This window comes from Lutra lutra, chromosome 2 (assembly GCF_902655055.1).
Source record: "Lutra lutra chromosome 2, mLutLut1.2, whole genome shotgun sequence".
In the NCBI taxonomy this organism is placed as follows: Eukaryota; Metazoa; Chordata; class Mammalia; order Carnivora; family Mustelidae; genus Lutra; species Lutra lutra.
Window position 1 is genome coordinate 188,012,935 of NC_062279.1, and position 27,374 is coordinate 188,040,308.

The window sequence follows — 27,374 nt, forward strand, 5'->3', positions numbered from 1 at the left end:
GGGTGGCTTATTATTGGAACATCAACTAACCTGTTCTGGTTAATATAAGCATGTTGAGTTTAATGTGCCAGTGGAATCACCAGGTGGAACTCTTCAGTAGGTAGTTGGATATACAGGGCTCAAGTATAGGAAAGGTCTGGAATGTGGATATAGATTGGTGAGCCATTCATAAATGTATGGTTGATGGGAATGAATGAAATCAATCAAGACAAGTGAGCAGTGAAAGCTAAAGACAAAGTTCCAGAAAGAAACAAAATTTAAGGAGAGGAGAAGAGAGAGAGAAACCCACAAAAAATAAAAAAAAGAGTGGCTAGAGAGATAACAGTAATGTTGGAGAGAGTGGTATGAGTTTGGAGAGGTAGAGGGGGAAGGGGCAGTACAAAGAGGTTCTCAACAGGCAGGGTTTAGGCACTGCATAGTTGAAAGAGAGCCTGGAGGTCTTGGGTATTGCATATGCAGAGACAACACAGTGCTTTTATTGGCCATGTATGTTTATTGGGTCAGAGTTGAAGCAATTGATGAAAATCATGGAGAAGTGAACCTCTTCTCTTGGTGCTGCTGTTAGGTGTAGGAGACATTATGAAGGAAGAATGGCAGAAATATCATTCATTTAATATAGTACTTATCCTTCTAGACATGGGACATATAGCAGGGAAAAAAGTTCTTGTTCTCAAGATACTCATCATTATTTCAAAGAAACAGAAAAATGTGTGATATTTCAGGTGATGGTAAGTACTAAAATTGGAAGGGAAGCATACATAGTAAAGTGACAGTGTGATAACTTATAAGGTATTTGGGGAAATTTGACACAGTGACATTTGAGCAGAGACCTGAATTGAGGGAGGGAGTAAACCTTCTAGAAATCTGGTGAGAAGTGTTCTAGGCCAATGAAACAGCAGAGGCAAAGGCCCTGGGGCAAGATTGTAGTTGGCACATTGGGGCAATAGCAGGTAGGCAGGGAGGACAGTGTGACTGGGGCAGGTGGGCTGGGGGAGGAGTGGCATGAGGTGATCTCAGAGGCTGTGAGGGGGTTCATGTGGACTTTGTGGGCCTTGAAACAACTGTGGCTTTTATTCTGAATGAGCTGTGATTCTCCTGGAATATTTTGAGTATTGAAATGGCTTGAAATGATTAACACTAAAAAAAATTACTCTGGTGGCTCTGAGAGGAGAGAAGAATAATTGTCAAGGGTGAACACAGGAGTTTCATTAGAATGTGATTGCATAAGTCCTTTATCTGGACTGGGTAATGGTGGAGGTGGTAGGAAGTGGCTGCATTTGGTTACATTTTGGTTATGCTTGTAAGATAGTATCAACAAGATATGCTGTTGGGCTGGATGGAGAAGAAAAGAGCAAAAGGGTTGAAGATAATTTCAAAGTTTTTGGCATGAGCAATTGGACAGATGGAATTTTTTTTTTTTTTTTTTTTTTTTTTTTTTAGAGAGGGAGTTGACTGTAGAAGAAACAGTTTAGAGAGGAAAATTTAGTATAACTTCCTTACGTGTTAAGTCTGAGACACCTGTGAGATATCTAAATGATGATAGTCTCTTGTTGGCAGTTGGAGACACAAAGCTAGAACTTTGGAAGAAATCATAGCTGGAAATATCAACTCTGAAGTTGTCGTTTTATAGTTGGATTCTTACCCTGGAAGCAAAGTGAAGAAGGTATTTCAAGGAGTAAGGACTAATAATTCCTGTCATAGCTGCTACTGTAAGAGGTTAGATGAAAGTTATGACTTCTGTTATGATAGATATTAAAAGCAGGTACAGTGAAATGGTTGGGGACAATATCTAGGTCAAGAAAGAATTGGCAGAGAGGAATTTGATACTGCAAGTATAAATACATATTTTAATTGAGATTTTTCAATAAAGGGGAAATGCTTGTTGTAGGGGAATATTAGATCTGGGAGGGACTTTCTAAAAGGTGATATTTTTATATGTTTGTATACCAATGGGAATGATCTAGGGAAGAAATTAAATGATGTATGGGTAGAGTACCAAATCCTTCGGTAGGCAAGAACAGAAGGGATCCAAACTATAAGTTGAAGGATTGCCCTCTTATAAGGGTGTAAACAGTTCATCATTTTAATAGGAGGGAAGGAAGAAGGTGGGTACAGATGCAGGCAGATTTATGATTATGGGAAGGTGTGAAATCTCTTATGACTGCCTCCATTTCCTCAGTGAATAAGAAGCTCTGTCATAGCCGAGAGAAAGGATAGCAGAAGAGATGTTGGAAGTTTGGGAGAGAAAAGGATAACGAATATTCCTCTGGAGAATGGGAGACTGTAAAACGATTAGGGAAGTATAACATGCGTGTCAGGACGCAGTAGAGTTCTTGAAGTTTGTAGTCTTGAATTTCAGGTGTGACCAATAACATTCATTATACGTTTGCCTACCTAATGGCTTCAGTGCCTGTGATTGAGGGGCAGGTTCAGAGTAGGGTTTGCAGTTAATCAGGGTTGGGGGTAAGGGATGTTAGAGCGTGTGCAATGTCATAAGTAATAATGGGTTATGGACTCTAGGCTGGGGTGGGGAGGGACAGGGAAAACATGGAGGGGTTGAATGGATTGTTGGAGTTGAGGGACTAGGGGAAGTGAGCCAGAGGGTTAGCAGATGGAGGTCAGAGAAGGGGATGCTTGAGGCAATGAAAGCAGTGTAATCATTTGTAAGGACAGTGACAGTGTGTGTGGCAAAGAAGGAAGCCGAGTTGGGGTGGAAGAGCAGATCATTGTAGGTGAGAAGGCAATGAAAATGAAAAGCCAACATACTGGAAGGAATTACAAGGAGACACTGAAGTTACCAAGAGCAGTGGTGGAGGGTGACTGTGAATCAGGTGCTGAACCTTCAAGGGATGAAGAGAAGTAACTTGTGGGTCTTTAGGTAAGTGCAGCAAGGAGGATGAACAGGATAATAGAACATTGATAGCATGACTTTGAAGGAGCTGGGATTCATGGAGGTGCACCCTGCATATATCTTCATGATGCTATCTTATTCTACATTTTGATTTAGTCTGTGCCCTTATTCTGTCTCTTTTACAAGCCCCATCTTACTAAACTGTGAGTTCATTAGGTGCAGGGACTGTGTTCTCATTTTTAACTGTCACAGTGCCTAACACAGTGCCTGATCTATAGCAGGCAATTACCACTTGTTGAATTAGATTGCACCAAATGTGGAAATTTAAAGATCAAGTGGCTAACAACCTCAGAGGATACAATACTGAAATGGAATTTACACCTAGATTTATTATGTGTACTAAAAACACAGCACTGTCAGCTAATCATGTAGTTCCAATTGTTTCTAGAGTTCCAGAGACATTAAAAATATAATTTGATCATAAATATTGCAAAGAAAAGCCTGGGGCCATTCTATTTGCATGGGAAGGTGCTGTTTCCTTGTTTCTATATGGCAGGGATAAAAATGTCTGAGAAGGAGCACCATTTGCTAGCTTTGACCACTTCCTAAATCCCGCAAATATTTGTTCATCCAAAATTGCCCTTTGAAAGCTAAAGAACAGTTTTATTTTGCAGAAGGAGCTGTATACCCTTGCGTTAACCATACCTAGGGCAAACTGGGCAATGCAAAAACACTGTTCTTGAAAATCTCCTCACTGTGTAATGGCATGTATATGATGAATAATAAAAGTAAGAAGAAAAGAGAAATTTTGATTGAAACTGTAAATTCAACTTAGATTTACTTCCATGACTTATTTCTGCAGCATCTAAATGTAAATTGTAAGCGTGAAGAACTATTTTATGTGATGTCCAAAATTACCTTTTGAAAACCATCATGCAATGTCAGCACTTCATTTCTACCACCGACATAGGTGATGGAGACAGGGAGCTACCACACACTGCAGCTTTCTGCGGGTAATTCACATTCTCCTTGTGTCTTTCAATTACTGCTGGCAAAAATGCATAACTAATCAACTTAGATCAGAGACACTTGATCTGTACTCTTTCTTTCCCCCTATCTGTCACCTCTTGCTCTCCTTCTATTTTCCCTCTCCCTCCTCTTTTCCTAGACACTCATAAACCAGAATCACTTAAAGATAATAGCTCCTTCAAAAATGCAACTCCACAGGATTTAATTAAACCTGAAGTCCTGGGCTGGCCTGGGGAGGTTGAAGTAGGATGAAATGAGACTTTGTTCAGAATGAACATGGTATTCTAGTGGCTTCAAGGTGTCTGAGACCAAGTGCATTTCAAGAGAGATTTGGCTTGTTGCTGGTTGTTTGAATTCAGTGAATTAAACCATGGCCTAGAGAGTTAGCAGTCCTCCCTTTTGTGTGACCTTGGCTGAGAAAGCGTTCTTTCTTTCCTCTTCCTTATCTGTAAAATGGAATTTGAATACCAACCTTAAACTCTGTTGTTGCTTAGAAAACAACTTCTTAAACTTTGACCTCCAGTATATTTTTCCTTGGTTTACTTACAAAGGCTAAATAACTACACTGGGTGTATTTCAATTGTTGTAGATATTTAGGTTAAGATGAAAGGGATTATTTTGTTACTGGGTATCCCATATTCCATTAAATCTTCTGGGGTTCTGGAGTAAGATAAAGTACATTAGGACAGAAGTTATTATACCCTTCCATACATAACTGTCCTTTGGGCAAACTGCTCATACGCAATTACTATTCTTGAAAATCTCCTGGCTGGCAGAATTATTTTAATAGTTAACATTGACATAATGCTTACTATATACTAGAGATTCCTTAAATAATTGATATATAGTAATTTATTTATGTGTCACCACAATTGTCTATCAGAGATGCTGCTAATTATTCCCAGTTATAGATAGGGACAGAAAACTTAAGCAATTTGATTAAGGACCTCACCAGTGTGTTTGTGTGTGTGTGTGTCTGTGTGTGTGTGTGTCTGTATGTGTATGCTCCTATTCAAACTTTCACAAAGATTTTATAATTTAAAAAAAATTACAAATACGTAAACTTTTTCCACAAACAACATGCCATGCTAAGGAGATCTTACTAAGAGACAGAGTTTGCTGCGAGAATATTTGAACTTCTAACTAGGAGAACTTACTTTGTCCTTTAATATTTCATATTGGTCAAAACTAGATCCTTGGTTGCCTCATTCCAAACCTCAAGTATTCCAAATTGGATATTTTGTAAACCACGGTGGTATAAACAACATTTTTTCCTTTTCCTTTCTAGATCCTTATACACTGAGAGCTGTAACGGGGCCACAGGTTTGAGGCTGGCACTTCCTGCCTGATTCTGCTCTTCTGGGAATACAACACGTGTGAAAAAGGCAAAGACCCTGCTTACCTACTTAATAGTGAGGGATACAGTCAATAGATAAGTAAATAAAACAATTTGTAATGGAATGTCAGAAATACACGTTCTGTGACAGCAGTTGAGCTGGGAAAAGGAAGAAAGCTGGAGGATGTGAGCAAGGCAGCTGTTAACATACGGGAGTATGTTCTGCTCAGATAACATCTGAGCAGAAAGTTACATCAAGTAAGGGAATGAGCCATGAGACAATCTGTGGAATGTTCTAGGTGGGAGCCGAATGAGTCAAGGCCCTGAGTCAGATGATGTTCTGTGTGCTTAAAGAACCATGTGGCTGGAGTGAAACGAGCAAAGTGCAGAGAGGAAGGTAATAAAATCAGAGGGCCAGTCTGGGGCCAGAACATAGTCTTTTGGTTACTGGGAAGACTTTGTGAAGGGAAGACATTGGAGGGTTTTGAGTCGGAGAATAACATGATCCAACTCACATTTTAGAGGGTCCCCTTGACTGCCCTCACAGTGTTACTTGGGAGCAAGTAAGGAAGTGGGGAGACTAATTTTGAAGTTGTTGCAGCTTTTTAGGTGAGAAGTGATGGCTTGGGCAGGGCAGTAGCAAGTGGAGATGGTGAGAATTATTTGGATTTGGGTGATATTTTGAAGATAGCTTGAGGTGCTTTGTAGATGGATTCACTGTGTGGTGAATATTAGATCATGTACGAAGATCTTACAACTTAGCAGATTTGTGTGCTAAAGAGTTCATATCTAAGGTCTGTTCCTTGAACACAGGGATCTTAATCACATTTACTATATGTTCCCTGAGATACAACAACACTCAACTATTTTGTTAGCTGTAGTCAAACTTTATTCTTTCCGTATTTAAAGCTTTGCATATCTTCTTTTTGATTTGGGGGATTTTTAAAAGCGATGTTATTAGTCCACCAAAACAGAAGCTGGTGAAAGGAAATGAATGACTTTTCAATGTATTCATGAAAATAGCAGGAAAATGCACAAAAAATTACAAGAAAACATTTGAGAGTGTGTATCTATTAAATAAATATGGGAGAAAGGAGCCCATGTGGAAGAAAAACAACACATAACATACAATAATATGTAAATTGCCCTTAGGGAATTACCTAAGAAAGGATTATTTCATTTAGCCGCATCAGCAAAAAATTGCCTGGCTTTATATCAGGAAAAAAAAAAATCCCTATAATCCGCTTTTAAAAGTGCTTGCTCCGTATATTATGCATGACATTTCCAGGCTGCCAAACTTGTGATTGAGCTGGTGATTAGAAGACAGTGCAGCACCTCCTTGTCTCTCTCTTCCTTTCTTGGGAGCAGAGATGCCTTAGCTCTCCTTTCTCTGAATGCCTCATGAAAGTCAGAAATGGAGCAGTGAAGGAGAGACATACATCGAACAGTTGATTTGGTTAAAGAGAAACACCTAGCAGGAATGTGCAGCGACCAAGACTGGAATAGTTGGCAGAGGGGAGAGAGAGTGAGAGGGGTCAGGAAAAAGCAGTTTTATGTGTAATGTTGAAGGTCAGAAGGGTGTCAGGTATCAGCAGTCCCTGGGTTAATGCCCTGGCACCAAACGAAATGAAGTCCCGTTTGATTTCTGGCAGCTCTGAAGAGAGGTGGCTCATTGTCAGCCTGCAAGTTTATATCGTGGTTACTTAATTGGCCTATTGAAGCAAAGGGGCTGCTGTGAGGTTGCAGTGGAAAAGGGGAGGAAGTATTGTGGTGTGTGTGTGTGTGTGTGTGTGTGTGTGTGTGTGTGTGTGTTAGAATTAAAGTGGTAATTGATTATGATTATCCAGTGCTCACCAGAATGGACCAGTTCTGAGCAAAATTAGGTTATGCTCCAGTAGGGCTCAGGGTGGCACAGGTAGGCATTATTTAATTCATCTGTGAGAAAGTGAGTAGCAGAGGGAGATAAAGTGGGTATTAATCAGAACTGTACGAGCTTTGGGATGGCTGCCTCTAAATCAATCCAAGGAATCATCTGGGAAATCAACCCCCGTTTTCAGCTGGCTTCCATGCTTTATTCTGGTGGGGGGATATTAGGAGCTTTTTTCAATCACTTCTTCCCAGTTTGGTTCATCCTGATGAACTCCAGAAAATTCATAAGTCAGGAGGAGTTTGCCCTGGCTGGAATTTCATTCCACAGTCTCTGAATACTGATGACCAGCAAGCATTACCGGACATTATCCAATAGCCCGAGGTTCTTCTGAGTTTGATCCAGGCACTATCAATGACAGTATTTCCCGAGTCACAGGATCGCTCTGCCAGTCTGGAAGCTATGGGCTAGTCAGTACAGGTGACAGAGCACACCTGAAATGAGGGATCAAATGAAGAACCAGGAACGAAGGACAGAGGGATCTTGCTGTGGGCTTAATAGGCAGTCTGGAGGCAGATTAATTCATGGACGTTTCTCTTTGACTTTTGATTATGGAATATAAGAGATAGTCTCATTGGCCTTGAGAAAAATTTTTTTGTATGTGTGTTTTTATTTTATTCTTTTTAATTTAAACTTTAGTTAATTAACATACTGTGCAGTATTGCTTTGTGAAGTAGAATTCAGTGATTCATCGCTTGCATTCAACACCCAGTGTTCATCACAAGTGCCCTCTTTAATACCCACCACCCATTTAACTCATTCCCCATCCACCTCTTTTCATCAAACCTCAGTTTGTTCTCTGTCATTAAGAGTCTCTTATGGTTTGTTTTCCTCTCTTCTTTTTTTCTTTCCCCCTTCCCATATGTTCATCTGTTTTCTTTCTTTAGTTCCACATATGAGTCATATTGTCTTTTTCTGACTGACTTATTTCACTTAGCATTATACACTCTAGCTCCTTCCATGTTGTTGAAAATGGTAAGATTTCATTTTTGAAAAAAATGTTTTGAAGAGGAAACCTACTAGTTTTGAATGTAGCAAGATTGAAGGATAAGAAGAAAAATGCTGCCCTTTGATCCTTAGGTTTTGACCACAGCATTGGCCTCCACACTGAGCCTGCAAGTCTCCATGTACATGTGGACCTTGGATTTGAGAAACCTTGCATTAAAAGTTATCCTGGTAGTACTTTAGGTTATCCCCACTGGGTAGTACTCCGTACTCAGTAAGGGGCACTCAGATAATCCAGAATGTGCTTATATTGTTTATGAAAAATCATTGAAATGAAGATATGCACTATATAATCGTAACAACTAAAGATTTCCAAAAACATATCCATGGATTCCAGGAGTCCATGAGAAAAGGTACTGGGTTGTAGGATTTTTGTAGAATTAATCCTGAGTCATATAAACTACTCCTTGGAGTCAGTAGGTAGCATCTCTGGTAGGAACATGCATTTCAGGTCTCCTGGGTGCTATAAGCTGATGCTCCAACACACTTAATGCATGCCCTACTAGTGTCCCCATCATTTTCTACCCTTTTTTGTTTCAAGGGACCTAGAATAACTAATAAGCCATCTTATATAGCCTAATATATATTACATTTTTTTTTCCTCAGAGTTAATGAAAGGGCTGATAATTTCTAAGGTAAATTTATGGGATTCAAAGCTTTTGAAGATGGTTTCAAATTAATAAAAATAAAAAGATTCATATGAGACAAAGTACTTGTTTATCTGACTATGAAAAAAAATGAATCAAGGGAATGGTGATTAAAGCCTAAATTATGATCTTTGGTAAGTAAGTCCCATTGAATTCAGGGTTGCAAAATACCTCTTCTCAATTGGTTGTTCTTTTTAATTTGTATGTTTCTTTTGGCATCTGTGTTATTTATAGACATCAGTAAAGATGGTTAAGATGTATCAGGTAGTATATATTTTTATAAATGTGTTTATTCTGAAAACACACATTGTTTCCCAATGCAACATCTTGGGCCATTCAAAAATCAAAGTTGCTCTGTTTGTTGTTGACTCATGGGCTGCTGGAGATTAAAATGGACCTCTAAACCCTGTTCATCTTTCTGTGTTTAAAAAAAGGAAATACAGAAAGAAAGAGAGATAACTAAAGAAAAATACTTGGTCTCTATCTTAATTAGGAAGAGGACAGTGGAAGGGAACTATAGGCAGTGGGCTAAATTTGCATTTGGGAAATATGAGCAATAGAAATATAGGACATAGCTCTAAGTATTACAGGTTAAGTGGCCTCTATTGTGCAGAGGCTAAGAAAAGAGAAGGATGTGGTTTTCTTGGGACTGTTTTTGTAGGTCTGTTCTCCTTGACATTCTTTCTCGGGATTTTGATGCTTTGTCCCATATGGAGGTGCCAGTGCAATTCTGGGTGTATGTGGCATAGTCACATTCCCTGTCTAGTAGCTCTGGTCTCAACTAGGTAGACAAGGTTCAGAGCCAGGGGAAAATTCAGGACACACTCAGGGATAAATGTGGGAAGTAGCAGGAAGGAGAGATCTGTTAATGTTTGGTAGCATAAACTTGAAAATCTGTTTGACAAAAATAAAACATGAAAGCTGGCACTGGTTTTCTTTCTTTGGTATTATTGTTGCCCACCAAATTCTGAGTGCATTTCCATTTCCTCCCACATAGCAAGTCCATTTCCAAGGCAGGCCTTTGATTACTCTTGATGTATTCTTGGTTAGTGAAGAAGATTTAAAACACCCATAAGGAAACTTCTGGGGAAGATGGTGGAGTAAGAGGACCCTAAGCTCAACTCATCCCATGGATATGGATATGACTAGGTAACACATCAGTGTATATAACCCAGAAAATGACCCAGAGACTGGCAGAACAAACTCCACAACTAAATGTAGAGAAGAGGCTATACTGAAGTGTGTAGGACAGGCAGAGACACAGTGGGGAGCTAAATGGACCTGTGAGACTGTCCATGAGAGGGAAGGAACTCTGGGCATGAGAAGGGAGAGAAACAGACTATCACACCAAGAAGACTGTGTGGGGAAAATGAATCCCCATAATAATTGGCTTTGAAAACCAGAGGGGCTGAATTTTTTGAGTTCTTACAACCAGAGGGTCTTAAATATGCAGTTTTAAAAATCAGCAGGTTGGGCTCTGGGAGAGCAGGGATTGGGTGCAATAGGAAACCAATTCCCTACCCTTAAAGAGACATCATGACAGCTCACAGAGATACAGCGTGGTAGCAGCAGTTTGAAGAACTCTTAAGGCAAACGGGTGGGAGAGTTTTTTGCTAAACTCACAGTTTGCTGAGGGACTTCTCTAAGGACAAAGGAGCTGGCCATTTTCTTCCACTGTCCCCCAGCATAAACACATGGCCACCTACAGAAACCAATGCAGTTGCATTCACTACCTTACTTGCTTATACCGCACCCCAGCCTCTCCAGCTGGGCCTGCCTGGGTCCTGGTGCTGCAGGTTCCCTTCCCCTGAAGACCAGTGCAAACCTTGTCAATACCACATCTCCCAACTGTATGCATTGGGAAACCCAAGTCCCAGAAATGGCAGTGGCTGCTCACCTTCCACAGAGGATTCAAAAACCTTGTTAAAACTGTGTGCCCTACCTATGTGAACTTTGTGGAGTGGCCTAGGTTGGCCTGGTTTTGGTGATGGCTGTGCATCTCTTTTGGAAGAGGACTGGCTTTACTGTGTTAAAAATGCATGCCCTAATGTCCACAATCACCAAACTGTGGAAAGAGCCAAGGTGCCCTTCAACAGATGAAAAGATAAAGAAGATATGGCCCATATATACAATGGCCCATATATACAAGTGACAGGATCGAGAAACATTTGTCATGCAAACAGATGTGAGAAGAAAGCTGGGGTAGAAAAACCTAATTCATCAGAAAGGATGAATACCCAACTTTTGCATCAACATGGATGGGACTGGAGAAGATTATGCTGAGTGAAATAAGTCAAGCAGAGAAAGTTAATTATCATATGGTTTCACTTACTTGTGGAGCATAAGCAATAACATGGAGGACATTAGGAAAAGGAAAGGAAAAGTGAATTGGGGGAAATTGGAGGGGTGGGGAGACTAACCATGAGAGACTGTGGACTCAGAGAAACAAACTGAGGATTTTGGACGGGAGGAGGGTGGGGGGATGAGTGAGCCTGGTGTTGGGTATTAAGGAGGGCATGTATTGCATGGAACACTGGGTGTGGTGCATAAACAATGCATCTTGGAACACTGAAAAAATAAAATTAAATTAAAAAAAAATGCATGCCCTGCCCACTACTTTCAAGAGCAAGATAGGAGCTGACTTTCCTAACACAACAGAAACAGACACAGAGACTTAGACAAAATAAGCAAACAGAGGAATATGTCACAAATGAAAGAATAGGACAAAATCACAGCAAGAGACCTAGGCAAAACGGAGATAAATAATATGCCTGATAGAGAATTTAAAGTAATAATCGTAAAAATACTCACCAGACTTGTGAAAAGAGTGGAGGACATCAGTGAGACCCTAACAAAGAGATAAAAAAAAACACCAATCAGAGATGAGTAACACAATAATTGAAATAAAAAATACTCTAGACAGAATAAAGAGCAAGCTAGAAGAAGCAGAAGAACAAATCAGCAGCCTGGAGGATAGAGTATTGGAAAGTAATCAAGCTGAGTTGATCAAGGGGAAAAACAATTATGCAAAATGAGAAAAGACTTAGGGGACTCAGTGACTCCATCAGGAGTAATAATGGTCGCATTATAGGAATCCAAGAAGATGAAGAGAGATTTATTTGAAAAAAAACACAGGCTAAAAACTTCCCGAATTTGAGGAAAGGAACATAAATTCAGAACCAGGAGACACAGAGATCCTCCAACAAAATCAACCCAAGGAGGTCCACAATAAGATACTCAGTAATTAAAATGGCAAAAAGCAATGAAAAAGAATGAATTCTAAAAGAAGCAGAGTAAAAGAAAATAGTTATACACAAGGGAAAAAGTTATACACATATGCTTATGCCCCATAAGTCTATGAGCAGATTTTTCAACAGAAACGTTGCCCACCAGAAATGAGTGGCATGCTATATTCAAAGTGCCAGAAGGGAAAAATCTGTGGCCAGAGTACTCTGTCCAGCAAGGCTATCATTCAGAATACAGGGAGAGATAGAGTTTCTCAGACAAACAAAAGTGAAAGGAGTTGGTAACCATTAAGCCAGCCCTACAAGAAATGTTAAAGGGACTCCGTGAATGGAAACGAAAGACCATAAGGAAGAGTAACACAAGTAGAAAGCTCAGAAGCAGTAATAATACCGGTAAATCTGACTCAAGGGACTCACTAAGCAAAGGGAAGTAAAGTATGACAGCATATACCTAAAACAAGGGGAAGAGCAGAGTCAAGAACAAGTTCAAAATAAGCAACCATCAACTTCAGATAGATTGCTATAGGCATACAAACAGATAGATACGTATAGGCATACATACAGATAGACTGCATACAAACCAATGGTTACCACCAATCAAGCACCAATAATAAGTTTGCAAAAAAGAAAGAGAAAGGAATCCAAGTACATCACTAAAGAAAGCCAACTTATGGTGAGAGAAGAGAGCAAGGGAAGAAAGGAACAAAGAAGTACCACAAAACCAACACAAGACAAATAACAAAATGGCAATAAATCCATACCCATCCATAACTGCTTGAATATAAATGGACTAAATGCTCCCATCAGAAGACAGAAGGTATTGGAATGGATAAAAAACAAGACCCATCTATAGGCCGCCTACAAGGGACTCACTTCAGCCCTAAAGACACATGCAGGTTGAAAGCGACAGGATGGAGAAATATTTGTCATGCAAACAGATGTGAGAAGAAAGCTGGGATAGAAAAACTTCTATCAGACAAAGTCAACTTTAAAACAGTGAAATGAAGGTTGTACCAAGAGACAAACAAGGACACTATATAACCATTAAGGGGGCAATCCAAGAAGAAAACATAACAATTGTAAATATTTATGCACCCAACATAGGAGCACCCAAATACAAAAGGCAGCTAATAACAAACATTAAGGAACTAATTGATAGTAATACCATAATAGTAGGGGACTTTAACACCTGACATACATCAGTGGCCAGATCATCTAATTAACAAGGACATAGTGGCTTTGAATGACACACCGGACCAGATGGATTGAACAGACTTTCAGAACATTCCATCCTAAAACAGCAGAATGCACATTCTTTTTAAGGGCATGTGGAACAGTCTCCAGAATAGGTCACAGATTAGGTCACAAAACAAGTCTCAACAATTTCAAAAAGATCAGAGGTATACCATACATCTTCTCTGGCCACAACACAATGAAACTAGAAATCGACCATAAGAAAAAAAATCTGGAAAGAGCGCAAGTATATGGAGGTTAAACAACATGCTACTAAACAATGAACTAGCCCATCAAGAAATCAAAGAGGAAAGCAAAAAATACATGGAAACAAATCAAAATGAAAACACGATGATCCAAAAACCTTTTGCATGCAGCAAAATTGGTTCTAAGATGGAAGTTTATAGCAAAAAGGCCTACCACTCCAAGAAGCAAGAAAAATCTCAAATAAACAACCTAACCTTACACCTGAAGAAGCTAGGAAAAGTAGAACAAACAAAACTCAAATCCAGCAGAAAGAAAGAAATCCCTAAAGATTAGAGTAGAAATAAATGATAACCAAAAAAAAAAACCAAACCAATGGAATAGGTTGATGAAACAAGGAACTGGTTCTTTGAAGAGATCAACAAAATTGATAAATCTATAGCCAGACTCATCCAAAAGAGAGAAAACTCAAATAAACAAAATCAGAAACAAAAGAGGAGAAATAGCAAACAACACTTGCGAAATGCAAAGGATTCTAAGAGAACATTATGAAAAAGTATATGCCAACAAACCGAGCTATCTGGAAGAAATGGATTAATTTCTAGCAATATACGACTTACCAAAACTGAAGCAGGAAGAAATAGAAAATTTGAACAGAACAATTAGCAGCAATGAAATCAAATCAGTTATCCCAAACTCCCAACAAAAGTCCAGTACCACACAGCTTCACAGGTGAATTCTACCAAACATTTACAGAATAATTAATACATATTCTCCTCAAACTTTTTCAAAAAATAGAGGAAGAGATAAAACTTCCTAATTCATTTGAGAAGCCAGCATTACCTTGATTTCAAAACCAGATAAAGATGCACACAAAAAAGGGAACTACAGGGCAATATCTCCAATGAACATAGTTGCAAAAATCCTCAATAAAATATTAGCAAACTGAATCCAACAATGCATTAAAAAAAGTATTCTCTGGGGCGCCTGGGTGGCTCAGTGGGTTAAGCCGCTGCCTTCGGCTCAGGTCATGATCTCAGGGTCCTGGGATCGAGCCCCGCATCGGGCTCTCTGCTCAGCAGGGAGTCTGCTTCCCTCTCTCTCTCTGCCTGCCTCTCTGCCTACTTGTGATCTCTCTCTGTCAAATAAATAAATAAAATCTTAAAAAAAAAAGTATTCTCCAAGATCAGGCGGGATTTATTCCTGAGATGGAAGATTGGTTCAATATTAGCAAATCAATCAATATGATACATCACTTCAATAAGAGAAAGGATAAAAACCATATGATCATATCAAATGATGTAGAAAAAGCATTTGATAAAATATAATATCCATTCATGATAAAAACCATCAACAAAATAGGTTTAGAAGGAACATACCCCAACATAATAAAGGCCTCATATGAAGAAACATTGAGCTCCATGGATTGAAAGAACAAATATCGTGAAAATGTCTATTCTACCTAAAGCAATCTATACATTTAATGCAATCCCTACCAAAATCCCATCCATTTTTTTCAAAGAAATAGAACAAATAATCTTAAAATTTATATGGAACCAGAAAAGACCTCGAATAGCCAAAGGAATATTGAAAAAGAAAGCCAAAGTTGGTGGCATCACAATTCCAGACTTCAAGCTCTATTACAAAGCTGTCATCATCAAGACAGTATGGTACTGGCACAAAAACAGACACATAGATCAATGGAACAGAATAGAGAGCCCAGAAATAGACCCTCAACTCTATGGTCAACTAATCTTTGACAAAGCAGGAAAGAATGTCCAATGGAAAAAAGATAGCCTCTTCAACAAATGGTGCTGGGAAAATTGGACAGCCACATGCAGAACAATGAAATTGGACCACTTCCTTATACCACACATGAAAATAGACTCAAAATGGATGAAGGACCTCAATGTGAGAAAGGAATCCATCAAAATTCTTGAGGAGAACACAGGCAGCAACCTCAGCCGCAGCAACTTCTTCCTAGGAACATTGCCAAAGGCAACGGAAACAAGAGCAAAAAATGAACTATTGGGATTTCATCAAGATCAAAAGCTTTTTCACAGCAAAGGAAACAGTTAACAAAACCAAAAGACAACTGACAGAATGGGAGAAGATATTTGCAAACCACATATCAGATAAAGGGCTAGTATCCAAAATCTATAAAGAGCTTAGCAAACTCAACACCCAAAGAACAAATAATCCAATCAAGAAATGGGCAGAGGACATGAACAGACATTTCTGCAAAGAAGACATTCAGTTGGCCAACAGACACATGAAAAAATGCTCCACATCTCTCGGCATCAGGGAAATACAAATCAAAACCACAATGAGATACCACCTCACACCAGTCAGAATGGCTAAAATTAACAAGTCAGGAAATGACAGATGCTGGTGAGGATGCGGAGAAAGGGGAACCCTCCTACACTGTTGGTGGGAATGCAAGCTGGTGCAACCACTCTGGAAAACAGCATGGAGGTTCCTCAAAATGTTGAAAATAGAACTACCCTATGATCCAGCAATTGCACTGCTGGGTATTTACCCTAAAGATACAAACGTGGTGCTCCAAAGAGGCACGTGCACCCGAATGTTTATGGCAATGTCCACAATAGCCAAACTATGGAAAGAACCTAGATGTCCCTCCACAGATGAATGGACAAAAAAGATGTGGTATATATATATATATACAATGGAATACTATGCAGCCATCCAAAGAAATGAAATCTTGCCATTTGCGACGACATGGATGGAACTAGAGAGTATTATGCTTAGAGAAGTGAGTCAGTCAGAGAAAGACAACTATCATATGATCTCCCTGATATGAGGAAGTAGAGATGCAACATGGGGGGTTTGGGGGGTAGGAAAAGAAAAAATGAAAGAAGATGGGATTGGGAGGGAGATAAACCATAAAAGACTCAATCTCAAAAAACAGACTGAGGGTTGCTGGGGGCAGTGGGGACGGGAGAGGGTGGTGGGGATATGGACATTGGGGAGGGTATGTGCTATGATGAGTGCTGTGAAATGTGTAAACCTGGGGAGTCACAGACCTGTACCCCTGGGGATAAAAACACATTATATGTTTATTAAAAAATTTAAAAATAAAAAAAGTAAAAAAAAATTAAAAAATCAAAAAACAAAAAATATAAAGCTCTGCAAAGAGTGAAAGTTTGACTTATTTTTTGTTAATTTGGTTACCTTTAATTTCTTTTTGTTGTCTGATTGCTGAGGCTAAAACTTCTAGTACTATGTTGGACAACAGTGGTGAGAGTGGACATCTGTGTCATGTTCCTGACCTTAGGGAAAAGCTTTCAGTTTTTCCTGTTGAGGGTGATATTTGCAATGGGTCTTTTGTATATGTCTTTTATGATATTAAGGTATGTTTCCTTTACCCAGAGGTTTTTTTCAAGAAAGGGTGCTGTATTTTGCCCAAATGCTTTTTCTGCATCTATTGAGAGGATTATATGGTTCTTGTCCTTTTTTTTTTTAATGTGATATATCACATTGATTGATTTGTGGATGTTGAACTACCTCTGCAGCCAGGGAATAAATCCCACTTGTTGGTGATGAACAATCCTTTTGATGTAATGTTGTATCCTATTAGCTAGTTACTTGGTGGGAATTTTTGTGTCCATGTTCATCAGGGATATTGATCTGTAATTCACCTTTTTAGTGAAATCTTTGTCTGGTTTTGAGATCGAGGTAATGCTTACCTTATAGAATGAGTTTGGAAGTTTTCCTTCTGTTTCCATTTTTGTTTTTCGGAACAGTTTCAGAAGAATAGGTATTAATTCTTCTTTAAATGTTTGGTAGAATTCCCCTGGGAAGCCATCTGGCCCTGGACTCTTTCTCCTACCATACACAAAAATCAACTCAATATGTGAAACAGGAATCCATCAAAAATCCTAAAGGGGAACACAGGCAGCAAATTCTTTGACCTCCGTCACAGCAACTTCTTGCTAGACACATCTTCAAAAGAAAGGGAAACAAAAGCAAAAGTAAACTATTGGGACTTCATCAAGATAAAAACTTTTGCATAGCAAAGGAAACACTCACCAAACTAAAAGATGACATACAAAATGAGAGAAGATAGTTGCAAGTGACTTATCAGATAAAGGGCTAGTATCCAAAACCTATAAAGAATTTATCAAACTCAACACCACCAAACCAAAAAATATAAGTCAAGAAATGGGCAGAAGACATGAACAGACATTTCTTCAAAGAAGACATACAGTTGGCCAACAGACACATGAAAAAATACTCAACATTATTCGGCATCTGGAAAATACAAATCAAAACTGCAGTGAGATACCATCTCACACTAGTCAGAATACTAAACTTAACATCTCAGTGAACAACAAATATTGGTGAGGATGCAGATGTAACCCACTTACACTGTTGCTGGGAATGCAAGCTGGTACAGCCACTTTGGAAAACAGTATAGAGTTTCCTCAAAATTTTAAAAATAGAACAACCCTACAACCCAGCAATTGCACTACTAGGTATTTATCCAAAGGATACAAACATAGTGATTTGAAGGGGCACATTAACCCCAATGTTTATAGCAACAGTGTCCACAATAGCCAAACCATGGAAAGAGCCCAAATGTTTATTGACAGAAGAATGGATAAAGAAGATGTGGTACATATAAGAATGGAATATCAGCCATCAAAAAGTATAAAAACTTGCCATTTGCAATGACATGGATGGAGATAGAAGCTAGTATACTAAGTGAAATAAATCACTCAAAGACAAATACCATATGATCTCACTCATATGTAGAACTTAAAAAACAAAACAGATGAGCATAGGGGGAGGGAAGGAAAAATAAAATAAGATAAAAACAGAGAGGGAGGCAAACTATAAAAGATTCTTAGCCATAGGAAACAAAATGAGGGTTGCTGGAGGGGAGGTGAGCAGGGGGATGGGCTAATTAGGTGATGGGCATTAAAGAGGGCACTTGATGATGAGCAGTGGGTGTTTTATGCAACTGAAGAATCACCAAATTCTACCCCTGAAACTAATAAAACAGTATATGTAACTAAATTGAATTTGAATAAAAAAAAATTAAAAAAAAAAAAGAAAAAAAATCACCCCAGCAGCTTACATCATATACAATGGTGAAATACTGAGAACTTTTCCCCTAAGGTCAGGAACAAGACAAGGATGTCCACTCTTGCCACTTTTATTCAATATAGTACTGGAAGTTCCAGCTACAGCAATCAGATAAAAGAAAGAATAAAAGCATCCAAATTGGTAAGGAAGAAGTAAAACTTTCACTTGATGACATTTTGCAGATGACACTATAATTTGCATATGACATGATAGTTTCCAGATGACATGATAGTTTATACAGAAAAACCCAAAGACTCCACCAAAAAACTACTACAACTGATAAATGAATATAGTAAGGTCACAAGATACCAAGTCAATATACAGAAATCTGTTGCATTTCTATATACTGATAATGAAGTATCAAAAAGAGGAATTAAGAAAACTATCACATTTACAACAGCACCAAAAACAATAAAATACTTAAGAATAAACTTAACCAAAGAGGTAAAAGTCCTGTACTCTGAAAACTGTAAAGCACAGATGAAAGAAATTGAAGATGACACAAAGCAGTGGACATATATTCCATGCTCATGGATTGGAAGAGTGATTTGAAGGGGCACATGCACCCCACTTTTTATAGCAGCAGTCTCCACAACAGCCAAACTATGCAAAGAGCCCAAATGTCCATTAACAAATGAATGGATAAAGAAGATGTGATGTGATGTGTGTGTGTGTGTGTGTGTGTGTATTTAAAAAAAAAAAAAAAAACCAACATGGAATATTACTCAGCCATCAAAAAGAATGAAATCTTGCCATTTGTTACTGTTAAAAATTTCAAACTACCCAAAGCAATCTACAGATCCAATGCCATCCCTATCAAAATGCCAACAGCATTATTCACAGAACTACAACAAACAATCCTAAAAGTTTATATGGAATCACAAAAGACCCTGAAGAGCCAAAACCATCTTGAAAAAGAAAATCAAAACTGAGGGTATCACAATTCCAGATTTCAAGTTATACTACAAAGCTGTAGTAATCAAAGCAGTATGGTACTGGCCCAAAGACAGACACATAGATCAGTGGAACCAAACAGAAAGCCCAGAAATAAACCCACAATTATATGGTCAATTAATCTTTGGCAAAGGAAGAAAGAACATGCAGTGGGGAAAAGACCGTCTCCTTAACAAATGGTGTTGGGAACACTGGGCAGCTACATGCCAAATGATGAAATGGGACCGCTTTCTTCCAGCATACACAAACACAAATTCAAAATGCATTAAGGACCTACATGTGAGACCTGAAAGCATAAAAATCCCAGAAGAGAGCACAGGCAGTAATTTCTCTGACATGAGCCATAACAACATGTTTCTAGACAGGTCTCCTGAGGCAAGGGAAACAAAAGGAAAAATAAACTCTTGGGACTGGATCAAAATGGAAAGCTTCTGCACAGCAAAGGAAATCACTGAGAAAACTAAAAGACATCTTACTGATTGGCAGAAAATATTTACAAATGACACATCTGAAAAAGAGTTGGTATCCAAAATATATAAAGAATTTACACAACTCAATACCCAAGAAACAAATAATCCAATTAGAAGATAGGCAGAAGGCATGAACAGACATTTCTTCAAAGGAGACATACAGATGGGCCACAGACACATGAAGAGTTGCTCAACATCACTCATCATCAGGGAAATGCAAATCAGAACCACAATGAGATATCACCACATACCTGTCAGAATGCCTAAAGTAAAAACCAGAAGAAACAACAAGTGTTGGCGAGGATGTGGTTAAAAAAGGAACCCTCATGCACTGTTGGTGGGAATGCAAACAGGTGCATCCACTATGGAAGACAGTATAGTGGTTCCTCAAAAAATTGATAATAGGAGCGCCTGGGTGGCTCAGTGGGTTAAAGCCTCTGCCTTCAGCTCAGGTCATGATCCCAGGGTCCTGGGATTGAGCCCGGCATCGGGCTCTTTGCTCAGCGGGGAGCCTGCTTCCTCCTCTCTCTCTGCCTGCCTCTCTGCCTACTTGTGATCTCTGTCAAATAAATAAATAAAATCCTAAAAAATTTGAAAAAAGAACTACCCTATGATCCAGTAATCTTACTAATAGGTATTTACTCCTAAAATACAAAAATAGTAACTTGAGGGGTTACATGTATCCTGTGTTTATTGCAGCATTTACAATAGCCAAAGAATGGAAGTAGCCCAAGTCCATTGTTGAATAGATAAAGAAGTCATAGTCACACACACAATGGAATATTATTAAGCCATAAATAAGAAAGAAATCCTGCCATTAGCAACAACATGGATGATATTAGAGTATAATGCCAAGTGAAATAAGGCAGTCAGAGAAAGACAAATAACATATGATTTCACTTATATGTGGAATTTAAGAAAACAAACAAACAAACCAAATGCATAATGCAAAAGAGACAAACGAAAATACAGACTCTGAAGAATAGAGAAGAAGCAGATGGTTATCAGAGGGTAGGTGTGGGAGGATGTATGAAGTAGGTAAAGGGGATTAAGAAGACAGTTATCTCGATGAGCACTGAATAATATATGGAACTGTTGAATCATTGTATTATACAACTTAAAAGAATATAACACTATGTTAATTGCAGTGAAATAAAAAACACTTATAAGAAAAACAGTAATAGTGCTTTTAGATATATCACAAAAGCAGGACATTAACAATAGGTCAACTTCATTAGGTGAGTTACTGTTCTTATAGTACTCATGAATAACTGAACTGACAGTGAAATTCTTTTTCATGATACTCAGAAATCTGATGCGGCAGGGTAAAGGGCTTTCTATGGTCACATGCTGTACATTAAACTGAAAAAAAAAATTCTTTTGGGTCCCTTGAATCTGTATCTTTTATGGAGGAATCTAAGCCCTTTTTTTCCTTCATATTCTGGATTACGGAAATAGAACACGGTTCTCTTGGTCTGCTGTCACATAGGATAAATTCCCATTTTACCCACCTGTGAAATAATTCACTTTGTGGAATTACTGGGGCGGATAAGAATAGCGGGATTGCCCTCATTTGTCGTAGGGGTGCTGCCAGTCTACGTGGTCCCTGCCATTATGATACATACTCAAGGAAAATGCAAAGTGACTTTAATATTGATTAAAAACAATTATCAGGAGGAAAGTAAATTCTCTGCAAATACTGAAAGTCCTTCCAAAAGGCATGGGTATAAATTTGTATGTTTCACTTGGCTTATTTCACTTGGCATTATAATCTAACATCATCCATGTGTATATTTTTTTTGTGTTGCAATTACCTGAACCATGATTGGTCTTCAGCACAGGTAAAAATCACTTGAGGACACAGAAATATGTGTATTTTAAAATGGGGTGTTTTTAGACATTTTCATCCATGACCTAAAACAAGTCAGTAATCATAAGTCAGGAGCACACATTTTAACAATAGTTAATAAAGTCTGTTGCACCTAGAGACACTTTCCATGCAGGATTATTGACCCCATTTACTTCCAGTATGTTATTTCAATTCAATTAATTATGTTAAGGAAATGATTTAAAGTGAAGAGCTATTAAGAAATCTCTTCACAAGCTGAATTAGTGAGACAGTAAGATAAGATGATGTATTTTTATTAAATGAAAGATTATCTAGACAAGACTCCCCATGAATTCATAGGATCAGAATTCTAGTTGATATTTAATTTTGTGACTTTCCAAAAGGTCACTTGGCCTTAGAACCTTGTCATTCATCTCATTAAATACTTCCTATGGTTCCCCATTGACTGGAATATGTTGAATATCCTGTTGGCAATCTGACTTCTTTCTGCATATACCTATCATTATACCCTGCTTGGATTTGGCATCTTAGCCTCAAGTATTTGCTAAGCTTAATATTCATGTTACTCTCTGGGAGGTTTTTTGTTTTTTGTTTTGCTTTTAATCATCATGTTTTTCCCTCGGCTTTAAAACCCCTTTTCCTCTATTTTCTCAGTTGAAATCCTACTTTAAGACCCAACTTAAATCTATCACAAAAAATAAGATCCACTTATCTACTTGGAATGAATTCTTTCCTTTTCTTCACTCTTAGCATACTGGTTTTCTATTCTAGCTACACATTAGAACCACTGGAGAGTTTAAGAAAATACTGATGCTTGAGTTTCACTTCCATACCTCTATTTTATGCACTGAATTCTTGAAATCTGCAACATAACCAGCAATAACCTTTTGCTCTTTACCCAGCTCTTTCTATACATATATGGCTAATATATGATATATCTGCTGGTATATCAAAATGAGCTTAGATGTGAATGAATGGGAGCAGCTCACTCCCTTGGATATGGTGGTAGTAAGAGAAGTCTTTGAAGCAGTTGCCTTTACCTGTCAATGCTGTGCCAGCCAGGTAGCTTGTGTCATAGTTCTAGTCAATGGGACTGGTGGAAAGCATGAGAATTTATGGTAGATATACTTGATGTGTGTGGAAAATCGAGCCTGAGCAGTCCTTCTGTAAAGCCTATGCAGATTAGTCTAGCAGCTCTTACTACAGCGGTTTTGTGGCTTACTGTAATTTACTGAGTCTATAATTATTTGGTATAATTATATTTGGTATAATTTGGTAACAATTTTTGGTAACATTTGGTAACACTTTTACATTGTAACAACCCCTTTCATGTTTTCTTGTTCATGTAAAAACAGTGAACCCCACAATTCTGCCACATTTCCTTTTTTAAAATTTTATTATGTTTTTTAGTCACCATACAGTATATCATTAGTTTTTGATGTAGTGTTCCATGATTCATTGTTTGCGTATAACACCCAGTGCTCCATGCAATGCGTGCCCTCCTTAATACCCATCACTGGGCTCACCCATACCCCCACCCCTCCTTCCCCTCTGAAACTCACAGTTTGTTTCCCTGAGTTCATATTCTCCCATGGTTTGCCTCCTCCTCTGATCCCCCCTTCATTTTTCCCTCCTTCTCCTAATATCCTAATGTCCTCCATGCTATTCCTTTTTTTCCACATAGAAGTGAAACCATATGATAATTGTCTTTTCCTGCTTGATTTATTTCACTCAGCATAATCTCCTCCAGTTCCATCCATGTTGATGCAAATGGTAGGTATTCATCCTTTCTGATGGCTGAGTAATATTCCATCATATAGATGAACCACATTGTCTTTATCCGTTCGTTCATCTCTTGAAGAGCATCTCAGATCCTTCCACAGTTTGGCTATTGTGGACATTACTGTATACAACAAATGTTGGAGAGGATGTGGAGAAAGGGGAATCTTCTTACACTGTTGGTGGGAATGCAAGTTGGTACAGCCACTTTGGAAAACAGTGTGGAAGTTCCTCAAAAAGTTAAAAATAGAGATGCCCTATGACCCAGCAATTGCACTACTGGATATTTACCACAAAGATACAAATGTAGTGAAAAGAAGGGCCACATCTACTACATTTCCTTAGTTGATTTCATTATCCATGGTTCATGATGACTAATTCATGACATATACTTTCTCCTAAAACTTTTATTACTCACTCCCTACTCCTCATTCTTGGCTGATGGCCTTGGTTTTTATTTCCTTGAGAAAGTATAAGGAATCAAGATATCCTCATTTTCTCACCAAGCAATTTATCAATCCACTGAATCTGTATTTATAGACTCTGTTTCCCTTCCTGTGGTATAGTCTAATCTCAAGCCACACCCTCCACTCATATGATTGCTTCTGCCATTGCCCTTCTTTCATCTGCTTCATTATGATCCTCTCAGCTAGGTCACCTGCCATCCTAAAAACAATTTCTTTCTTGACCTTTCATTTTCTCTATTAACCTTTTGTGGCAGCCTTGAGAATGTCCTTGCATATATCCTACTAAAGGGAATGTTCTTGACTGAGAACCCCAGCCTCAGAGCTTTGGAATCTATCCTGCCTTTGTACTGAGGTGATGTTTTTCAGACTGCTCCCCAACCAGTGACCGAGTTTGGCAGGGCTACTAACAGAGATCCCTTCTTGGTAGACATTAAGACTCCTTTGTTAGCCAACTCTGACTCAAGAACTGATGGCTTTGTTGAACCTTGCGTGGACTGCATGCTAGTCTCAGTCTAGGATGTTTCCACTTGACACTCTCTCCCTCTTTCCTTCACCAGGCATCAGAGTTGTATTTTTGGACCGCTATCCCTCTCTCCTTCAGCTCCTTCTCTCTTTTCCTGTAGGCAGCCCCCTTAGTAAAATCTGTACATGTTTAATCCAGGCTTGGAGTGTACTTCATGAAGGACCTGGACAAATACACCTCCTCACTTTTTCTGCTTTCTTTCATAACAAAGTTCCTCTTAGGAGTTATCTACCTATTCTCTCCAGCTGGCTCTCTCTTGAACCCTCTCCAGTCAAGCTTTTATCCTCACCACTCCAACAAAACTATTCTTGTCCAGTCACCCATGACCTTCATGTTGCCAAAACCTGTAGTCAATTTTGACTCTTCATTTTTTTACCAGCAACTACTGATACTCCTTTTTGAAGTACTTTTTCTAATTGTTAATCAGAATACCACCTTTCCTTTTTATCCCTGCTACCACATTTACTTCTACTTCATTCCAAGACTCCTTTGATGATTTCTCATTTCTGCCCTAAGTGCTTCACAAATGCTTTTCCTGCTGTCTGGAATTCTCATCCCAGATTTCCCCATGGCTAATTCCTTGCTTCATTTCCTTCTTTGTCTCTTCCAGATTACCTCTTTAGTAAGGCTTTTCCTGCCTATCCTATTGAAAATTGGAGCCATTTTTTATTCTTTCTCTTTACTCTGCTTTTTTCTTCTTTTAATCATGTTTGTACCCAACATTATATTATGTATCTGTTTTTACAACTGTCTGTCTGCCAGTAGAGTGTTGGCTCCGTGGGAACTGGGACTTTGTCTTTTTCATTGCTGTTTCCGCAGTAACCAGAATAATGCCCAGTACACAGTAAGCATTCAGTATTTATTGAGTGAATTAATTTATGGAATATGAAGCATATATGCCAGGGGGATAGAGAGAGGAGAAAGGGGAACAGTATGTATCATTTATTAGGATATGTCTCCAGATACCTGTCTTTTTCTCTTTTGTATTATAAAGAGACCTACTCACCGCAAACAGAAGAAAGTTCCACCATGAAAACACCAACCATACAGTGGTTACAACATGCTTAAATGTTAAGTTTACCCCAATTCTTCATTAAACAGCATTGTGTATTACTAACCTCTTGGTTGCAAAAGTAGGTCAGGGAATTTACCTTGAATAACATGTAGTGGGGACTGGATACTGAGTGTGCTTGGCGATTCTTGTTCTTGGGTCTCGGGCTACCACTGGTTTGGCTTTTTGTGTTGTGTCAGTGACACAAACCAGAGCTCCTTGGGTGCCCATAGGTCCTATAGGAAGAGACACAGGCAGCAGGCACAGTCCAGACTTTCTCAGGCAGCCCCTCTGTATGGGGCTGGAGTGTGAGGAACATAGCTTTCTGCTGGGTAATGAGAAGAAAACATTCTAATAAGGACTCACATTTGCAACATCTGTTTCATTTGGGTAATTTTAGATGGCTAAAACCCACATTTCAGAATGACGAAGGCTCCTATCATCTTACAAATGATTGCAGCGATGTCTCTAAGTACCCGCCACAGTAATTAATAGACTGTAAGGGCTAAGAAGAAATAGGGCCCTATTAAGCTCAGGAAACAGCAACCCTTTAGGGCAAACTGACACAGAAGAAAATAGTATAATGGTTTTTCTCTCTTAGAAAAGCCTAACAAAAAGTCTTCTCTTTTCCTTTTTTTAGAATTATAGAAGTGAGTGAAGAATTTTAATATTTCTATTAACCTTTTCTTATCCAGATATCTATGCTTAATTAATCCCTACCACTTCTCAAAGGAAGAACAACCTCCTTCAAAGAAATTTACATGGATAAAAATTGAATTTTAAAGATACGAACCAAACTCATTGTTACAAGACCTTTTTGCAAAGATAGCACTTAATAGAAATGATAGTGCTTTTATTTCTGGGTGGAAACCTGAGGGAGATTAGAAGCTGTTAATTGTGTTGCACAGATGATGAAATTGGAGGCCCATAAAGAATACTTTCTTTACTTTTCTACTTCTCACAGCACTTCCTATTGTGCTTGCAGCAAGTGCTTAATAGACATATCTTGAAAAAAAAAAAAGGCAGGACTATAAATGTAGACAAGAGTGGCAGAATAGAAAAGGTAACTCTGATTGTATAACATGTGGATCCTCTTTCATTCAATGAATTTTACTTTATTTTAAATATCAAGATAAAAAAACATTGAACAGATGGCAGATGATGGAGTGTTACTGTAAGTATAATCTAAAAGTGCTAACTTTGTAGGATTCCTATTTTTGTAGTTTTGTATAGTGAACACAGCACTTTGGCATGGATTATCTCATTTGATCCACAAAATGATCTCTTCTGAATTATATCCCCAAAGCCTTCCCAGACCCAAAAAGGGTTTCATAGTATTTCACTGCCACCTGGAAACTGATACTGTTCCAGAACAGGAGGAAGAAATGTTCTTTGCCAAGGAGCTGTGTGGTCACCATGGCTTTTCTACCAGGTATCAGTCCAGAGTGTTCTGTTTGCTAAGGTTAACCTGTGGATATATTGGTCTCAATATTCCAGACTGTGTTATGCTAATCAGGACAGTATAAGTTCTGCTGTGGTAACAAACAATCCTCATATCTCAGTGGCTTAACAGAAGAAAGGTTTGTTCTTGTTTACAGAGATGCCTACAAGTTCAGGTCACTTTCTGGGGTGACTTGGTGGTCTAGGCTGATGAGTGCTCACCATCCTGTGACTGTGCCGTTGGAAATGTGCACC